This window comes from Oncorhynchus masou, chromosome 13, assembly GCF_036934945.1.
Source record: "Oncorhynchus masou masou isolate Uvic2021 chromosome 13, UVic_Omas_1.1, whole genome shotgun sequence".
NCBI lineage: Eukaryota > Metazoa > Chordata > Actinopteri > Salmoniformes > Salmonidae > Oncorhynchus > Oncorhynchus masou.
In genome coordinates this window covers 25,145,722-25,156,126 of record NC_088224.1, presented here as the reverse complement: position 1 = coordinate 25,156,126, position 10,405 = coordinate 25,145,722, and the positions used below count along the sequence as shown (strand labels likewise).

At 42.1% G+C, this 10,405-nt stretch overlaps 1 protein-coding gene across 4 annotated transcripts in view; it reads left to right on the top strand.

Moving 5' to 3' along the window:
• The first annotated feature begins 6,142 nt into the window (after window positions 1–6,142).
• The window catches only part of LOC135551990 (growth factor receptor-bound protein 10-like), a 58,935-nt gene continuing 54,672 nt past the window's right edge, over window positions 6,143–10,405 (top strand). For 3 of the 4 annotated variants that reach the window (XM_064983319.1, XM_064983321.1, XM_064983320.1), the window contains exon 1: window positions 6,143–6,391. The gene's annotated coding sequence lies outside the window, so the exon portion shown is untranslated. The remainder of the gene's footprint in view (window positions 6,392–10,405) is intronic. The other variant, XM_064983323.1, reaches the window with a different exon arrangement.

Genomic DNA, 10,405 nt, shown 5'->3' with positions numbered 1-10,405 from the left:
GAAAAAAAGGTGCAAAGTGTAGAGAGGGAGAGAAGGAGGGAGAGACAGAGGGAGGCAGGGAGGGAAGGAGTTTGGGGGAGGGTGAAAGAGGGAGGGGTTTGGGGGAGGGTGAAAGAAAGAGGGAAGGAGAAGGAAGTTATACTTCTAGTATCATGCTATCCATCCCTGCCACAGCAGACCCGGGATTCAAACCAATTTAAAACTAGACTAGACTTTCTCAGTGTAACAACCGGCCGTGACCGGGAGTCTCATAGGGTGATGCTCAATTGGCCCATCATCGCCTGTGTTAGGGTTTGGCGGGGGGGCTTTATTTGGCTCATCGTGCTTCAGCGTCTCCTTGTGGCAGGCCGGACACCTGCAGGCTGACTTCGGCCGTCAGTTGAATGTATTTCCTCCGACAAATTGGTGCAGATGGCTTCCGGGTTAAGCGGGCGGGTATTAAGAAGCGTGGTTTAGGGGGTAATGTTTCAAACTCTCTTAACATACTGTATCATAACTCAAATCTAAGGGAAATATTGCTACATGTAATTGGGTTTTTGGTTTTAAGTTTAAGTTTTAGAAAACAAATAATGGGTAGCGTCAAAACATGTGTCAAAAAAAGTCATGTTGATCTCAGGGAACAGATATGATAGCAATTAAGTAATCTTTGCATGTGCTTATAGTCATGGATTGCATTTGCTCCATTCATTGTAAAAATGTTGTTAGTCTGGCTTGATGGTGCACATATTGACTTGTTGCTCTGTTGACTAGGGCGGTTGCCTTTGAGATGCGTGTCGTGCAGAAAGTAGATAGACTGTTTGAAGCAGAATAGAATGCATTTCATTACATCTAGACTAACTTACTGTAAGCTACCTATACACTCAGTATCGACAGTTTGGTATTCATAATTTGTTTCACATGACGTGAATATGCTTGTTTTCAATCCTAACAATGCTGTAAGATTCCATCGCCTTTCTCTTGGTGAAAACCCATCTGCATCCAGTGTGTTTCACACATTCCAATTAATTCCGTCTGTCCAGTCGAGGCTATATCTAATTCCTCCACTGATTATTGCTCAATGTATTTTAAGGAGTTGCTGGAAAAAGAGAGGACTTGCAGGTTCAGGAAAAGGAAATGGGAAAAAAAGGAGAAAGCAATCCTTTATAATTCTGTTGAAAGGAGAATGATGTTCTTGTGTTTCTTAGTATTCTATTCCAGTAGTGGCGTATTCCTTGTGCCAGATGGGAGGCTGGTGTTCCAACTCAAACATCTACAGTGGTCTACAGCGCCTCTACACCAGACTCTGGGAGATGGAACACAAGCCAGTTTAGCCTTTCAGAACATAATGAGTAAGATTACATGGTCTAGGTCCCAAATGGCACCCTATACCCTATGCAATGCACTGCTTTTGACCCTATGGGCCCTGGTTAAAAGAAGTGCACTAAGTAGGAAATAGAGTGCCATTTATGACACAACCACGGACAGGGGTAACGTCGTCCTCAGGCTAAATCCTACCACATAATACAGAAGGCTAGACAAAGGCGTATACAGCTGGTGGACGAGACTTTAGAGATAGGGGAAACCGGATCCATGATCAGCAATCCTACTCTAAGACAGTGGAAGGTGGAAGGTGGATTGTGTGTGTGTGTGTGTGTGTGTGTGTGTGTGTGTGTGTGTGTGTGTGTGTGTGTGTGTGTGTGTGTGTGTGTGTGTGTGTGTGTGCGTGTGCGCGTGCGCGTGTGTGTGCGCGGGCGTGCGTGCGGGCGTGCATGATGTAGCAGCCAGACGTGATCTACTGTATGAGAGGAATGTTGTAGTGAATCAAAGCTTCTGTTCTGTTCCCAGTATTATAATCTACACATCAACCTCTGACCTCATAACTGATTGACTGACTGACTGAAAAAGGGACACAGCACACACATACACATGCACACACATGGGCACACACAGACATGCACGAGAATGCATGCACACACACGTACACACACTACAGACCTGTTAACAACCAGCCAAAAAAGGATGGATTTGGAGCATATGTGTAAAGTTCATTGCCGGTTAGAACAAAAAAATGTCAAATCTGACTCCCAAATCTGTGTGTTCAGTGGTTTATTATGTTGATACAGTACCTCAGTACAACCAAATCCATGTTAAACCAATGACTGAATCTCCTCACACAAAAACAAGATTAGGCCATTTTCTCTTGGTAATTTAGGCCACAGAGATTACCAGGTGATTTATACAATGATGCATGGTTACATTCGCTTTTCAGAAAACAATAACCAGAAGTAGTAGATCACTACAGTTCTCAGAGGGTTAAGCCCCCACTTCAAAGGTTAAAGGTTCAATGCAGCCATTTTTATTTAAATATCAAATCATTTCAGAGTAAAAATAAAATACCTTACTATGATTGTTTTCAATTAAAATGGTCAAAAAGAAACAAGAAAAACTTGCAATTTGTCAAGCAAGGATTTTACTAGGACTAGGAGTGGTCTGGGAGAGGGGCCTAATTGAAGGAGCCTAATAGGAGGGATGTGTAACCTGAAAACTAGCTGTTGTCCAACATTTCCTCTTCTCCCACCGCGTCTAATGCGACTAGCCCTGATGCTCCTCCCTCTTTTCCCCCTGCCCCACTACAAAGTTTCTCCCTGCAGGCAGTCACTGAGTCCGATGTGCTAAAGGAGCTCCTTAATCTTAACCCCCCAAAAATATCTGGGTCAGATGGTTTTGAACCTTTCTTCTTTAAGGTTTCTGCCCCTATCATTGCCAAACCTATCTCTGATCCTTTGTTTAAAGGGGAGCTCCAGCTGATCCTAACTGCTATAGCCCAATTTCTATTTTTCCCTGTTTATCAAAAGTGTTGGGAAAACTTGTCAATAATACAGTGACTGGCTTTCTTGATTTTTATAGTATTCTCTCTGGTATGCAATATGCTTTCCGCTCAGATTATGGATGTGTCACTGCAACCTTAAAGGTCCTAAATGATGTCCCCATTTCTCTTAATTCTAAGCAATGTTGTTCTGCTAATTTTATTGACTTGGCCAAAGCTTTTGAGAGAGTATGGCTAGAGTATGGCTAGACGGTACACCGTCCTTCTCTCAGCACATATCAAAGCTGCAGGCTAAGGTTAAATCTAGACTTAGTTTCCTCTATCGTAATCGCTCCTCTTTCACCTCTTTCACCCCAGCTGCCAAACTAACCCTGATTCAGATGACCATCCTACACATGCACATCCCTGGGTTGCTCCTCTTTTCAGTTCGCTGCAGCAAGAGACTGGAACGAGCTGCAAAAAACACTCAAACTGGACAGTTTTATCTCCATCTCTTCATTCAAAGACTCAATCATGGACACTCTTACTAATGTATTGTTGTCTTTGCCCAATAATGTTGTTGTCTTAGGTCTTTCTTTACGTAGTGCTGTGGTGTCTCTCTTGTCGTAATGTGTGTTTTGTCCTATATTGTTATTTTTTATCCCAGCCCCCGTCCCCACAGGAGGCCTTTTGGTAGGCCATCATTGTAAATACGAATTTGTTGTTAACTGACTTGCCTAGTTAAAAGGTTATATATATATAATTATTATTTTTTATTTTTTAATTTTTTAAATTCATTGGCAGATGAGGGCATACCCTCAGGTGGTCCAAAAACCCCACCCAGCCAAACAAGCTGACATTTCAGGCTGTCTTTTCAAACAAGTCTTAAACTAAAAGTGCATTTTCATAATTTTCCATATTTCACAGTTTTGTTCCAACCTCATAGTGTGGAAATACAGTGGGGCAATAACGTATTTAGTCAGCCACCAATTGTGCAAGTTCTCCCACTTAAAAAGATGAGAGAGGCCTGTGATTTTCATCGTAGGTATATTTCAACTAAGACAGACAAAATGAGAAAAAAAATCCAGAAAATCACATTGTAGGATTTTTAATGAATTTATTTGCAAATTATGGTGGAAAATAAGTATTTGGTCACCTACAAACAAGCAATATCTCTGGCTCTCACAGACCTGTAACTTCTTCTTTAAGAGGCTCCTCTGTCCTCCACTCATTACCTGTATTAATGGCACCTGTTATCAGTATAAAAGACACCTGTCCACAACCTCAAACAGTCACACTCCAAACTCCACTATGGCCAAGACCAAAGAGATGTCAAAGGACACCAGAAACAAAATTATAGACCTGCACCAGGCTGGGAAGACTGAATCTACAATAGGTAAGCAGCTTGGTTTGAAGAAATCAACAGTGGGAGCAATTATTAGGAAATGGAAGACATACAAGACCACTAATAATCTCCCTCGATCTGGGGCTACACGCAAGATCTCACCCCATGGGGTCAAAATGATCACAAGAACGGTGAGCAAAAATCCCAGAACCACACGGAGGGACCTAGTGAATGATCTGCAGAGAGCTGGGACCAAAGTAACAAAGCCTACCATCAGTAACACACTACGCCGCCAGGGACTCAAATCCTGCAGTGCCAGACGTGTCCCCCTGCTTCAGCCAGTACATGTCCAGGCCCGTCAGAAGTTTGGTAGAGAGCATTTGGATGATCCAGATGAAGATTGGGAGAATGTCATATGGTCAGATGAAACCAAACGTTTTGGTAAAAACTCAACTCGTCGTGTTTGGAGGACAAAGAATGCTGAGTTGCATCCAAAGAACACCATACCTACTGTGAAGCATGGGGGTGGAAACATCATGCTTTGGGGCTGTTTTTCTGCAAAGGGACCAAGACGACTGATCCGTGTAATGGAAAGAATGAATGGGGCCATGTATTTTGAGTGAAAACCTCCTTCCATCAGCAAGGGCATTGAAGATGAAACATGGCTGGGTTTTTCAGCATGACAATGATTCCAAACACACCGCCCGGGCAACGAAGGAGTGGCTTCGTAAGAAGCATTTCAAGGTCCTGGAGTGGCCTAGCCAGTCTCCAGATCTCAACCCAATAGAAAATCTTTGGAGGGAGTTGAAAGTCCGTGTTGCCCAGCAACAGCCCCAAAACATCACTGCTCTAGAGGAGATCTGCATGGAGGAATGGGCCAAAATACCAGCAACAGTGTGTGGAAACCTTGTGAAGACTTACAGAAAACGTTTGACCTCTGTCATTGCCAACAAAGGGTATATAACAAAGTATTGAGATAAACTTTTGTTATTGACCAAATACTTATTTTCCACCATAATTTGCAAATAAATTCATTAAAAATCCTACAATGTAATTTTCTGGACTTTTTTTCTAATTTTGTCTGTCATAGTTGAAGTGTACCTATGATGAAAATTACAGGCCTCTCTCATCTTTTTAAGTGGGAGAACTTGCACAATTGGTGGCTGACTAAATACTTTTTTGCCCCACTGTATATATAAAATACAGAAAAATCACGTTTTAGACTGCTCTGCCCCTTTGAAGGCACAGTCTACAATATTGTTTCCTGCTTTTCAACAGTAATTTCAACTAATTAAAGATAAACCCATTGATAAACCCATTGAAAGAGTTTAACTTGGCCTCCCAAGTCACTGCATCCCTCCAGACCCAGGTTCGATTCCAGGCTGTGTCACAACCTTCTATGACTGGGAGTCCCTTAAGGTGGTGCACAATTGGCCCAGTGTCGTCCGGGTTATGGGAGGGTTTGGCCGGGGGGCTATACTTGGCTCATTGCGCTATAGCAACTCATTGTGGCAGACTGGTTCCCCTGTAGGCTGACTTTGGTAGTCAGTTGAATGGTGTAGTGATGGTGCAGTGATGAGACAAGATCGCAATTAGATATGACGAAAAATGGGGTAAAAAAAATCTAGAAATGAGTATAACTTATAAATGCCTAATGAGCTTGTCTTAACATACTGTATCATATCTAAAATCAAAGGAAATTATTGCTACATGTAATTGGGTTTTTGGTCATTTAAGTTTTAGTTAACAAAGGATGGGTAGCTTCAAATCAAGTTTTAAAAAAGTAATGTTGATCTCAGGGAACAGACATAGCAATTAAATGATCTTTGCATACGCTTATGGTATTGGATTCTATTTGCTCCATTCGTTGTAAAAAATGTTGTTAGTCTGGTTTGATGGTGCATATATTGAAGACGGTGGCTTTATTAACGAGAGGGATTCCCTGTATGGGGAGGAGTCAGCTGCGTATGGAGGCGGTTCAGGGAAGAGTTTTCCTTCTTGTGTGTGTTAAACTTGTGGCAGTCAGCTGTTGGATGTGCAGTGTTAAATGTGTGTGTGTGTGTGTGAGTGGTTGTTGTGTGTGACTGTGTACCCAGCTCAATAGGACTACGTGAGAGATAACTACAGGAGATTTTCCCATTTGTTTGGTCCTTTTATCTAAAGGAATAGCCTACCGACACCGATTGTCACGCGCTCCCCTCTCTTGGCTCCCTGTGTTTCAGCTCCCTGCGTTTCTGTGTGCTAGTCCAGCAGGTCTCGAGGTGAGTCGTCCTTTCTTTACCGGATCTAACCCGTTATGTTTCTGTTTGGAGAAGTGCCGCAAAGACCATTTTCTTGGCAAACGTTATGTTGTTTATGCTTACTTTACATATGTCATGCACTCAAAGAGAGGGCGGGGGGGTACATTGTAAACATGCCCCCTGACAGCCTGGCCTATAAGACCCACACACATACTGTTGAGTAGACTAGTCTACCGGTTTCGTAAAGCAAACGTCGCCTACAACAACAACACACTATGCATCTTTACCTAAGTCACAGACTAAATAATAATATGTTTTACATTTTATACAGTGTGTAGAGTGGACCTCAAATCATGGTTGTATCATGCCAGAGTCTGAGATTCTGTTTGTCTACATGGATGACTGTCATAAAGACCATGACTTATTATACATAGACATTACATAATGTAATCTGCACCTTTTATGGTCTCAGCTATCTGACTGGCTAAGCTGCTCTGTCACTGAGTCATCTGTCAACCCTCCTCTCTCGTGCTCTCTCTCTACTAATCAGCTGTGCCTCCAGATATTGAATTGCAGGATCAGGTGTGTTAGTGCAGGGAATTTTGCAGAATCAGCAGAATTTACTTGGGATGGGGGCCTTCTCAATAAAACTGCACACACTAGAGAAGGCTTGTGGGAGGAGCTATACGAGGACCGGCTCATTGTAATGGTTGGAATGGAATAAATGGAACAGAGTCAAGTGTGGTTTCCATATGTTTGTTTGATAGCGTTACATTTATTCCATCCATTACAATGAGCCCATGTTCCTATAGCTCCTTCCACCAGCCTCCACACACACACACACACACACACACACACACACACACACACACACACACACACACACACACACACAGGGCCCTGACATTATTAAGTTGCTCTTTGTTCCAGTCAGCTCTCTGGTCCTCTCTGTATGGTCAGTTAAATAGTTTCTCTCTCTTGCCCCCCTCTTCTGAAACACAAATGTCAGAAAATGTCAAGTGGGTTGTGTTTCAATACATCAACATGGTTATTAAGATGGACATGGCATGTCATTAACACCCATTTCCTGTCCAACTCGATGCAAAATAACATGAAGCTAATTAGTCTCTCTCTCACATGAAGCTAGTTTGTGTCTGAATGAATGAAGGGGTCAGTGAGATAAGACAGGAGAATGGGGTAGCTGTTAATAGCTGGCTTCTATTTTCAGCTTCTCGAGTTAGTGAGTTGGCCCAGTCGTTTCTCCTAGCGTTAAAGCTCAGACATACAGGTAGAATTGTCAAATGTTTTTTTCTGCCGACAGTACTTAGCACCACTGAACAGAGTGTCGGCAGTCAATCTCTTTTGTGTTCACACAGCAACGACCTTGGACGTCTCCAGCCACTCAGCCTTGTTAACATACTCCAAACCAGAAGGTGGCAGTAGCGTTGCTTGGCAACACATGTCCATGCGTATTGCTTATGGTCTTGCTTCCAAGCTATCTGCGCTGATGTTGCTTTTTTGTAGAAAGCCCTTGTTGATACTAGCCAGATGTCCACAGCTAAATAACTACTTAGCAAAGTGACAAATAAACAATTTTATTCACTTTCCATAATTACATACTGCCAGTGCTAGCCCTTAGCCAAATGTTTAGCTAGCTTGCTGATGCTAGTGCATTCGCTAGCTAGCAGAACATAGTGCACTACCTGCACTAACTTTCATGGAAACTATCCATTGTGATTTAATTATAATGTCAGTACCAGCTACAGAGGTTTCCTAACTTGTAGGAAGTATTTAGTGTTGTGTGCATTGTGTCTGTGCAATTAGCTAGCTACCATCCCATATCCTACATTGCATATGAAGTGTGACTGGCTTATCTGTGGATATATGGATGCTGCCACACGTGGGGGATATTGCTCTTTGATTGGCTCAAAGTCAAGTTGTTGGCCACTGACGAGCATTGCGATTCTACAAATAGAATCGGTAGGTTCGTCGCTACCGGGTTGGCATACAGCAGGTACTGTTTTTGTTCTAGCAAGATGAGGAACGACCTTCCACTGATAAGAACCGGTGAGATTCTGTGTTCCATGCTTTACAGTGAGTTAGCCCAGTCAGTGTTTCTCCTAGCGTTGCAGTGTTGCGGCAGCCCACCGGAGATTGCCTACTAGCTCCACTCTGTTCAAGGTGAAAATGTTAACTTTCACTTAAATAGAATTTTTGTGTGCTCTTTGCCATCAGCAGTTATAACAATAACAAAGCACTTTTCCCACCCCTGTTTCTGTAAAAAGCTGAGGGATGTTGCTGGAAAAGTGTAACCAGTCTAATTCATAGACAGAGCTAAGGACTGATTGATCATCCATGACATAAAAAGTATAGTTTTAACCATGTTTAAAGTGCTATATAGTGTTAGTTTACATTTCTTTGTTTACAAACATTGGTAAAACACGCTTATATGTTGGGTTCTGATGGGGTCTGACAGTTGAACTAAGCTGAGGCATTTTTAAGTTATATTCTTCAAGAATCAATGGGCACATACAGTGCCTTGCGAAAGTATTCGGCCCCCTTGAACTGCAACCTTTTGCCACATTTCAGGCTTCAAACATACAGATATAAAACTGTATTTTTTTGTGAAGAATCAACAACAAGTGGGACACAATCATGAAGTGGAACGACATTATTTGGATATTTCAAACTTTTTTAACAAATCAAAAACTGAAAAATTGGGCGTGCAAAATTATTCAGCCCCTTTACTTTCAGTGCAGCAAACTCTCTCCAGAAGTTCAGTGAGGATCTCTGAATGATCCAATGTTGACCTAAATGACTAATGATGATAAATACAATCCACCTGTGTGTAATCAAGTCTCCGTATAAATGCACCTGCACTGTGATAGTCTCAGAGGTCCGTTAAAAGCGCAGAGAGCATCATGAAGAACAAGGAACACACCAGGCAGGTCCGAGATACTGTTGTGAAGAAGTTTAAAGCCGGATTTGGATAGAAAAAGATTTCCCAAGCTTTAAACATCCCAAGGAGCACTGTGCAAGCGATAATATTGAAATGGAAGGAGTATCAGACCACTGCAAATCTACCAAGACCTGGCCGTCCCTCTAAACTTTCAGCTCATACAAGGAGACGACTGATCAGAGATGCAGCCAAGAGGCTCATGATCACTCCGGATGAACTGCAGAGATCTACAGCTGAGGTGGGAGACTCTGTCCATAGGACAACAATCAGTCGTATATTGCACAAATCTGGCCTTTATGGAAGAGTGGCAAGAGGAAAGCCATTTCTTGAAGATATCCATAAAAAGTGTTGTTTAAAGTTTTTAAAGTTAAATGTCAGTCTCTCGATGTGCAAAACTGATAGAGACATACCCCAAGCGACTTACAGCTGTAATCGCAGCAAAAGGTGGCGCTACAAAGTATTAACTTAAGGGGGCTGAATAATTTTGCACGCCCAATTTTTCAGTTTTTGATTTGTTAAAAACGTTTGAAATATCCAATAAATGTCGTTCCACTTCCTGATTGTGTCCCACTTGTTGTTGATTCTTCACAAAACAATACAGTTTTATATCTTTATGTTTGAAGCCTGAAATGTGGCAAAAGGTCGCAAAGTTCAAGGGGGCCGAATACTTTTGCTAGGCACTGTATCATTCATTTATAAGTCCAAAAATGGATGTAGCAACTGCAGATTGCCTCTTTTTTTATGGAAGTTAGGAGTTGTCCCAGGGGAGAGAAACTGCCCTCTCTCATTGAACCACAAGTTCAAGGCCAACCGCCCTGTGAGCATTGTTATCAGGAAACAGGATCCCCATCATAGTGAATGAAAAAATATCAATATTTGTGTAAAAAAAAATAAAAGAAATCTAAGACAATCATGGTACCAATAATTTTATTCTAATATAGCTAGCTAAGGGCATGTATGTCCTTGAACCAATTATTTTAAAATCACACACAGAAGATATTTAGTTGCTAATGGCCACCTGCAGTACCCCAGTCAGCCTTCAACTTGAGTTACACAAGGAGAGGGGGCAGCACTAA